The sequence below is a fragment of the Pseudophryne corroboree genome, chromosome 5 (assembly GCF_028390025.1).
Source record: "Pseudophryne corroboree isolate aPseCor3 chromosome 5, aPseCor3.hap2, whole genome shotgun sequence".
Taxonomy (NCBI): domain Eukaryota; kingdom Metazoa; phylum Chordata; class Amphibia; order Anura; family Myobatrachidae; genus Pseudophryne; species Pseudophryne corroboree.
The window spans coordinates 730,392,885-730,403,231 of NC_086448.1; the positions used below are offsets into that span (position 1 = coordinate 730,392,885).

The window sequence follows — 10,347 nt, forward strand, 5'->3', positions numbered from 1 at the left end:
TAAACCAACATAAGGCTGTTTGGCTATTCAATTTCTGCAAACGCGCTTGGTTGGTGGTGCTCCCAGATAAATAGTCAAAAGACTATGCAATAGGGTTTTTTTTTTACTAGAGATGTAAGCGGGCTCTCTCATTTCGGCAGCCGGGATACCCTGCGCTACCACAATATTTGGTATCAGGGTTCCCTGTGCAGCCAAAGAAACAGCAGAGGCAAGCTCTTCTCTATTTTTTCACATCAGGGTGGGATTTCAGGTGTCTCTCTCATCCTGTATTAGATGTGGCAACAGATACAGGACAGCAGAAGACCCTTTACTCCCTTGCATCCCGTTCTTTGCTATTCCACTCCAGTTTATACTGGATACCATTTGAATCAATTTTTTATCGATACTGAATTTCTGCAACAATACGATCAACGGGGTTGGTTTTGAATGACAACATGCATACCTATTAAATTCATATCTATACGGAATACCTATAGCAAAACGGCTTATGTTGGGGTATTGAATGAAGTATAATACTTTTATCTTGGGAAATATATAAGAGGGACATTTATGCAAAGTGATAATTGTCTATCACGTTTCAGCTATTGGCACAGATAATTCAGGCAATAATGATTGTCTGAGTCAAGGCTGATATACATATCATGTTGTAATTTTTGTGACATAATATCAGGAACAATGCATGCTTTCTTTTGATATCTACATGCGTTTGTGAAACGTTAAATTATGAGTCAGTAATTCAACATGTAAACTCCAACATTAATTTATATATGTTGCTTTTTTGAGTGGTGGTGAATTGAGCGACCAGATCCCCCCCCCCCCCCCCCTCCCCCCAAATTGATTTATTGGTGTATGCAGATTAAATGTAAGGGGTAACCGGATATTAATATTGATTTATATTTTCGCATAAATATTGGCCGTTTAGCCAGGCTTATCAAGATATGTCGCACTAAGCCTTGTATTTTAAATTTGTTTTCATTAATAAAATTTGTTTTAATTTTATAATTATTCAAACAAAATATTCATAAAGTGTGCCCCAGAAAAAGATTTAGTATTCTTTCTTCTTTTTTTACATCTCTAGTAAAAAAAAAAACCTATTACATGGTTCAACACGTCAGCAGGCACCATGTTAACATCCTGGGAATGTCGATATGCCCACATTGTCAACCTTTGAAATGCTGTCGTGTGAAATGTGGATGGTTAGGATTAGGCGTCGTCAGGAGGTTATGGTTAGGCATTGTGGGTGGTGGTGGGGGGATACAATTAGGCTACAGCAGGGGGACAGGGGCTAAGCTAAAATACACTCCCAGTGGGAGGCGGCATAGTGTTTGCACGGCTGCTAAAAACAGCTAGCGAGCGATCAACTCGGAATGACCCCCCATGTACCAAGGCAATTTGGTATTGTTTTTCAGTGCAATTTACTACTGTTGAGGGGTACATATTGGGTACATAATGCCGCTTTTCAGAGAGGTCTGAAAGGCCATGCCGCTACCAGCACAGGCTCTAATAAGAGCCCATACTGGTAAAGGCAAGACCTTTCAGATCTCTCTCTGAAAAAAATGCATTTATGTACCCTATAGGCTACACTGGCTAATGCCATCTAAAGATGCCATTAGTAAATGAGGCCAAGGTCTGAAAATTTGCCAATTTTGCAGTCCCCTTAGAAGCCTATAGGGACTGCGTTTATGGTTGAAAATAAACAGTCATAGCAGATACAGTACGGTATCTCTGCTTAACTAATAATATTAATTATACATTATTATTAATGGTCATTAGCTTATTTGCTTTACTTTTATTATAGCACTAAATGCTAAATGCTAAATCAGATAACTCTATCTCATAATTATTTTTATTAATGTAGTTCTGGCAAAAGAAGATGGGTGTACAACCGCAATGTTGCGCAGCAAATAAATATAAGCAGCCCTGCTTCTACACACCAGGGAAAAAACACATAAATTCCATATACCGAAAAGCAAGTGAAAATGGTGTAGTTTGCACTGGCGCTAAATATTAAAAGATGTATCCCTTTTTGTTTAGAGGGATTTCCCGGCCAACAAACCAATAGGCCAAATAAAAGTTAAAATGTACAAACTTTTATTAAAACACAAAATACTGACATGAACATACACAAATAAAGTGCATCTGTGGGGCTGGACCAGTTAGAAGGTGAATGTGCAAATGGAAAAAATGTCTCTCACCATGAATCAGGGTTGCGGTGGGCTAGCTTTTTAGAAAAGCAACAGTGTCCCAGGCTGAATCTGGCCTAGGCACCACCGCAGCAGGTTTATTCAGCTTGTGAGTCCTTTTGAATCCACCACTGGCCCTCTCCCCTTGTCGCCTCCGTCTGTAAACATTAATGTAGTTCTGGTAATCCATTACCTGCATGTGGCCAAATAACTCCGCATATGAGATGCCCCTTCCCACAAATTGAATTGCTCACTTGAGCATTTGCCAGACAGAAGAGCCCCTTCCCACAAATTGAATTGCTCTCTTTAGCATTTGTCAGGCAGAAGTTCCCCTTCCCACAAATTGAATTGCTCAAGGACACTTGAGCATTTGTCAGACAGAAAACTATCATTCATGGCAAAAAGTAATGAATTATATAGTTGAGCTGAATACTGCATAGAGCATCAGAATATAAATATCATACACAATCTAGCCTTATTTAGGCTTTAGTTCTAAATATATCCTGATAAGCTTTTATTTTTGCTGCTCTGCTTTTAGGAACACAAATATATACTGGATTTGGTCTATAATCATTTGGTTTATACTTCTTTACTTTAGCTTTACTGTAGGTGTTGAAAAGCTACTGTTTACAAATTGGTTATATGTTAAACCAAAGCATGGTATTCAGGGGGATTTGGGTTATAATCCAGCCCATGCACCCATGTCCAGTGAGGCAATGAGGCAGACATGTTGGCTCCTCTGTACAGGGAGGAATTCTAGAAACAAGAACATCACTATGTTTGGTGACATATAGCAGACGATGATGGCTTTACTAGGAATAAACTCATCAAGCCATTGACTTAGTGTAGAATAGTTTTGGGATGGAATTCGAGCAGTTAGTGAACAGCTGCCAAGTTGGTACTTAACTAGACATTCCAACGTCACAGAGATTCACTGTAATACCCCCAGATAAGTTATTGCTGGTTTGGGCTGCAGCTGTTTTGTAGTCAATGTTTGTCTGGGGAAATAAGTTTACATTTTGTAATTAATAAATAAACTAATTTTTCTTTGAAATTGTTCAATCTTATACTTTCTTAAAAAAAGACAAATTTTGTCAAAATTTTAATTGAAAGTGTGGAAAATCCCAACATTGGGGGTCATTCCGAGTTGTTCGCTCGTTAGTTTTTTTCGCAACGGAGCGATTTATCGCAAACTGCGCATGCGCAATGTTCGCAGTGCGCCTGCGCCAAGTAAATTAGCACAAAAGTTTGGTATTTTACTCACGGCCTAACGAAGATTTTTCATAGTTCTGGTGATCGGAGTGTGATTGACAGGAAGTGGGTGTTTCTGGGCGGAAACTGGCCGTTTTATGGGAGTGTGCGGAAAAACGCAGGCGTTTCAGGGAAAAACGCGGGAGTGGCTGGAGAAACGGGGGAGTGTCTGGGCGAACGCTGGGTGTGTTTGTGACGTCAAATCAGGAACGAAACGGCCTGAGCTGATCGCACTGTAGGAGTAAGTCTGGAGCTACTCAGAAACTGCTAAGAAATTTCTATTCGCAATTCTGCTAATCTTTTGTTCGCAATTCTGCTAAGCTAAGAAACACTCCCAGAGGGCGGCGGCTTAGCGTGTGCAAAGCTGCTAAAAGCAGCTAGCGAGCGAACAACTCGGAATGAGGGCCATTATGTCAGTTTATACTCAGAGTTGTCAACACTTCAAAGTCATTTCCAGAGACAACTGAGTAGATGTGTTGGGCCTGATTCTGATTTGGAAGCAAGGCCAAAAGAAAAGCAAGTAATGTGCACCTGGGCAAAACCATGCTGCACTACAGGTGGGGCAGATGTAACATGTGCAGAGACATTTAGATTTGGGTGGGGTGTGTCAAAACCAAAATCTAAATTGCAGTATAAAAATAAAGCTGTGTGACGTTTGTAGGCTACATGCAAAAGCAGCAGGTATTTATCCTGCACCGAACATATATAAATGTATTTGCTCCCCTTGCATTACAACATGGGCCCTCATTCCGAGTTGTTTGCTCGTTATTTTTCTTCGCATCGGTGCGATTTTCCGCTAACTGCGCATGCGCAATGTTCGCACTGCGGCTGCGTCAAGTAAATTTGCTAAGAAGTTTGGTATTTTACTCACGGCATTACGAGGTTTTTCCTTCGTTCTGGTGATCGGAGTGTGATTGACAGGAAGTGGGTGTTTCTGGGCGGAAACTGGCCGTTTTATGGGTGTGTGTGTAAAAACGCTGCTGTTTCTGGGAAAAACGCGGGAGTGGCTGGAGAAACGGGGGAGTGTCTGGGTGAACGCTGGGTGTGTTTGTGACGTCAAACCAGGAACGAAACTGACTGAACTGATCGCAGTGGCAGAGTAAGTGTCGAGCTACTCAGAAACTGCAAAGAAATTTCTATTCGCAATTTTGAGAATCTTTCATTCGCAATTCTGCTAAGCTAAGATTCACTCCCAGTAGGCGGCGGCTTAGCGTGTGCAATGCTGCTAAAAGCAGCTTGCGAGCGAACAACTCGGAATGAGGGCCATGGTTTGTTCCAGAGACAAAGTAACTTGTTTGATTTGCTTTACTCCCAAATCAGAATCAGGTCCATTATGTGAAGGGGTCTTTCTTGAATATTTGACACTATAATTCTATCACAACATGTTCAGTAAACATAGACATATTTAGCATTTTAATATTAATTTAATTAATATTAACTTACTAAGTCCAGAAAATAACAACAGTAATTACAATTGTTTGTTATATACAGAGTAAGGTTATTTGTACTGTAAGGGGTATATTTACTTGGGTATGAAATCACAGCAGTCAGTATCTCGATAGTCAGAATGCCGACAGCAGCATCCCAAGAGTCAAAATCCAGACGGATCCCAGTAATTATTTAAAGCCTATCCCAAACCCATCCCTCCTGCAGCCTCACCTTAACCTCCCATGCCACCGCAACCTGACCCTAACTGTCCCCTTCAGCAGCCTAACCCCAGCCTTCTTCCCCCCGCAGCCTAACACTAACATCCCCTCCACCACAGCCTAACCCTAACTGTCCCCTCCCACAGCCTAACCCTAGCCTTCCTCCCCACGCAGCCTAACCCTAACCTCCCCATCCACCGCAACCTAACCCTAATCGTCCCCTCCCGCAGCCTAACCCTTACCTCCCTTACCACCGCAGCCTAACCCTAACTGTCCCATCCCGCAGCCTAATCCTAGCCTTCCTCCCTCCCCAGCCTAACCCTAGCATTCCCCTCCTGCAGCCTAACCATAGCCGTCCTCCCCCTGCAGCCTCACCCTAACCTTCCATACCACCGCAGCCTAACCCTAACTGTCCCCTCCTGCAGCCTAACCCCAGCATTCCTCCCCCCGCAGCCTAACCCTAGCCTTCCTCCCCCTGCAGCCTAACCCTAACCTCCCCCTCCACCGCAGCCTAACCCTAACTGTACCCTCCCGCAGCCTAACCCTAGCGTTCCTCCCCCCGCAGCCTAACCCTAACCTCCGCATCCACCACAGCCTAACCCTAAGTGTCCCCTTCCGCAGCTTAACCCTAGCCTTCCTCCCCCCACAGCCTAACACTTACCTCCCTTACCACCACAGCCTAACCCTAACTGTCCCATCCCGCAGTCTAATCCTAGCCTTCCTCCCCCCGCAGTCTAACCCTAGCCTTCCCCTCCTGCAGCCTAACCAGAGCTGTTCTCCCCCCGCAGCCTAATCTTAACCTCCCCCACCACCACAGCCTAATCCTAACTGTCCCCTCCCGCAGCCTAATCCTAACCTCCCCCACCACAGCAGCCTAACCCTAACCGTCCCCTCCCGTGGCCTAATCCTAACCTCCACCACCAATATACCCTAACCCTAATATCCCCTCTCGCAGCCTAACCCTAGCCTTCCTCCCCCTGCAGCCTAGCTCTAACTTTCCCCTCCTGCGGCCTAATCCTAACCTCCCCCACCACCGCAGCCTAATCCTAACCGTCCCCTCCCGCAGCCTAATCCTAACCTCTCCCACCACCGCAGCCTTACCCTAACCTTCCCCTCCAGTGGCCTAATTCTAACCTCCCCCATCACCGCAGCCTAATCCTAACCTCCCCCACCACCACAGCCTAACCCTTACCGTCCACTCCCGCAGCCTAACCCTAGCCTTCCTTCCCCCCGCAGCCTAACCCTAACCATCCCCTCCCACAGCCTAATCCTAATCTACCCCACCACCACAGCCCTAACCGTCCGCTCCCGCAGCCTAACCATAGCCATCCTCCCCCCCCGCAGCCTAACCCTAACCTCCCCCACTACCGCAGTCTAACCCTCCCCCTAGTGCCTAACCCTAACTCCCGTACTTACCAGCGGGTTCCTTTGGGATTCTGACTGTCGAGATCCCACTGTCAATATTCTGGCTGTCGCATCCCATTTTTAAATGTGTGGAACATAACATCAGTTTAGATTGTTTTCCATCAATTTGAAATCAATAAAAGACTTTCAAAATCGACCATTAGTAAATACACCCCTAAGGGTCTAATATTGAATAATGGACATTGGGGGTAATTCTGAGTTGATCGCAGCAGCAAATTTGTTAGCAGTTGGGCAAAACCATGTGCACTGCAGGTGTGGCAGATATACATTTGCAGAGAGAGTTAGATTTGCGTGGGTTATTTTTTTTCTGTGCAGGGTAAATACTGGCTGCTTTATATTTACGCTGCAATTTAGATTTCAGGTTGAACACATGCCACCCAAATCTAACTCTCTATATACATGTTATATCTGCCCCCCTGCAGTGCACATGGTTTTGCTCAATTGCTAACAAACTTGCTGCTGCGATCAACTCAGAATTACCCCCATTGTACTGTAAAGGCAGGAGAGCCCAGATCTATTACTGTAACTATGTTAAAGCTTTCTCTGCTTATCAGTAGTTGGATGCCGTCAGGACTTCAATGTGTGTTGTATTATTGAGAGAGTAATCAGGACACTAATCAGGTCTATAATAAAATATACTAGGCAATAATACAGTGACACCCCTAGTGGTGAGTGCTGAATATAGAGTGGAACGTACCTGATCTTAGAAGGCTCTTCTTGGTCGTCTTCCTGTCACAGCATGGCAGAGGAACAGAGAACCCCAAATCCCAGATATACAGTAGACACCAGTAAATGAAGTGACATTTAAATTGATTCAGTTGCAGCACTGAGTCACTGTAACTGTTTAAGGTAAAGGAGTAATTAGCAAATGTTTAATAAAATAATATTATGTTTATAATAAAACAATATTACAATTTTGTAACTTCGTATAGGCCACAGTTACTGTAATTCTGAAATAATTTAGATCTAGGCCTCTGTTATGGGCAACCCTATGGGGCATTGTTAGATAAGCTGTGCAGTTCCAAAGATACAATATTCAAAATACTTTCCAATAATAAATACTCTTGATACTGTACACTATATAGGTAACTATGATACTGTACGTACACCCAGAATAATTGGTCACATAACTGTAAAGCCCAATAGCAACACACTCTGTGGCCGTTATACACTTAATATAACAATATCATATATCAGCAAACACAATGAAGACCTATTAGTGCAATAATTCAAAGGCATTCAGTAATGGCATAAATAACATTCTCTCGAAACAGTCTCAACATGCCTCCATCTTTGAATCAGGCCTTATGTCTGCGATGGTTCTAAGAGGAACTGCAGTGTAAGCGATAAAGACAAATTGTGCTGTCCAATAACAATTCCTTGGTCAGGGCAAGCAGCATACAAAAGTTGTCAATATCAAAGCCAAGGTTAAATCAATAAACAGCATTCGGTACCAAATCCAGGAAGCACAGGTAGAGACCACGTTATACATTCAGAATGTCAACACTCAGATAGCTGGATATTAGATGCCATAATATGGTATGTTACGGTGGAGACTAATCTGCCTAACACTATACTAACCAAGTTCTATTAAAGACTGGACTTCACCATGCTAATTACAAATAAGCTTACTAACACGGACACTGAGTGATGAGACTAATCTGCTTGACCAAAAATGTTGTTTTATAATCTGGATAAATATGGACTAAATTACAGTGATATATAGCAGTTGATTCTTTACATTAATTAAATATTTTATATATATATATATATATATATATACGGTATATATATATATATATATATATATATATATATATATAGTCCTCTAGATACTCTCCTGGCAGAGAGAGCAAAACACGGCACTGCAGGGTTTTCAAATAGCTGAAGTTTAATTCAACGTTTCGGGACCCAAAGTCCCGTCGTCAGGAAAATATCATACAAACAGTGACATGTGAAGGGCTTACCTTATATCCCTGAATCGTCCATATCTCCCCCTCCTCCTCATTTCCAGATGCACGCCGAAGCCGGGGCGCCGTCAGCGGGACGGAAGGGGCGTGTCGCATATGTGTGACGTCAGCTCCACATGTCCCTGCGGTTGCTAGGCAACCCCCATACACATCCTATGGTTGCTAGGCGCCGCTCTGATGCGAGTCCCTGTGATCGGCGTGTTCTGTAAGAGACATTGGTGGGGAGAATAGACATAAACATACACCCAGTGACAATAGAAAAACATTTAAAACTACATAAAACACAACATGAAAAAACGTGACATGAGTAGCAAAGGCCAGTGGATATTATGACCGCCAATGATTCCTAGGGAGAAAAGTAATTATGTATTCATGCACTGAGGAAAAAAGCTCACATCTATTTGAAACCCACAGGTGTATCCAACAAGATTATAAGGCGTGTATTAAAATTAATATAGGGGAGCACCCCCTCGCTGGACCGTGACCTGTGGGTAACGAGCTAAGTGTGCAAACTATGGTAATGAAATAACATCAATACATTTATGTTAAAGAGTTCCACATAATTCTTTCATTTAGGCCGTTGGGGGCTACCGTGTTGAGACGGAAAATCCACGAGGCTTCACGACGTAAAAGTGTCTTGGTACGGTCCCCTCCCCTGTTGGGTGGAGGGATTTGATCGATGATCATATATGTTAGGCTTGACAAAGGATGATGATGATCTCTGAAGTGAGTAGCAACAGGTTGATCGTTAGGCTTGCCATTTATAGCGGCTTTAATGGCAGAACGGTGTAAAGCCATTCGCTCCTTGAATTTACGTGTAGTCATACCTACGTAGTATAGCTTACACGGACAAATAAGCACATAAACTACAAACCGAGAATCACAGGACAAATGGTGTCTGATTCTGTATTCTGTAGAATTATGCGGGTGTTTAAAGATGGAACCTGTAAGGAGAAATTTACATGTTTCACACTTTGGACATCTAAAGCAGCCCATTTTGCCATAATTGGAGCGTTTGGGAGAACTGGTTATGTCGGTATGGACCAAAAGGTCCCGTAAATTGCGTCCCCTGCGATAGCAGGTCATCGGTCGTACTTCTTTGAAGGTTCTTAACGTTTGATCCGTGGATACAATAGGCCAAAGCGCTTTGCAGGCTTTTGGAATAAGGGCACTTGCTGTATCGAATGTGGTGATCCATGGAAAAACGTCTGTTCTTGGTTCTTTCATGGTGCTTTGTAATAAATCAGATCTATTGAGAGCCATAACTCGATTCTTGGTCTGTTGGAGTTTATTCAAGTTGTATCCTCTATCCCGGAACTTGTAGAGGACTTGATCTAATTGTTGTGAAAGTTCTTGGGTATCGCTGCAAATACGTGCAATTCGCAACATCTGCGAGTATGGAAGACCATTTTTTAGAGGAGGCGGATGGTGGCTGCTGGCTAGAAGAAGGGTGTTGCGATCAGTATCTTTACTGTGAACTGTGGTAGATATCTGTTTGTTAAAGATCTTAACTGTTACATCCAGGAAGGAGATAGTTTGATTGTTCCATCTGTATGTAAATTTAATCGGATTAGCCATCTTATTGATCTCTTGCATCATGGAGATGAACAATTCAGGGCCCCCATCCCACAGCATGAACAGATCATCTATGTACCGGCAAAATAACCGAATGTTGTTTGCATACTGCCCGGAGAAAAACATACGATTCTCTTGTTTAAACATGTAAATGTTGGCATATGACGGAGAGACCGCTGATCCCATGGCACAGCCGGCTTGTTGTAAATAGAAGTAGCCGTCAAACATAAAATAATTCCGATTTAAAATAAGTTCCAATAGTCTCAGAAACAAATCAACATCCATTTCTAATTCTGA

General features: G+C 43.0%; 1 long non-coding RNA gene across 2 annotated transcripts; it reads right to left on the reverse strand.

Moving 5' to 3' along the window:
• Nucleotides 1–2,068: 2,068 nt before the first annotated feature.
• Nucleotides 2,069–8,675, reverse strand: LOC134929388 (uncharacterized). Of its 2 annotated transcripts, XR_010178531.1 has the most exons (4): nt 8,473–8,675; nt 7,203–7,345; nt 3,091–3,181; nt 2,069–2,341 (listed from the first exon to the last, which is right to left on the reverse strand). It is a non-coding gene; the product is annotated as an uncharacterized LOC134929388 (long non-coding RNA). The 2 variants fall into 2 exon arrangements; XR_010178530.1 differs by lacking the exon at nt 3,091–3,181.
• Nucleotides 8,676–10,347: the final 1,672 nt, after the last annotated feature.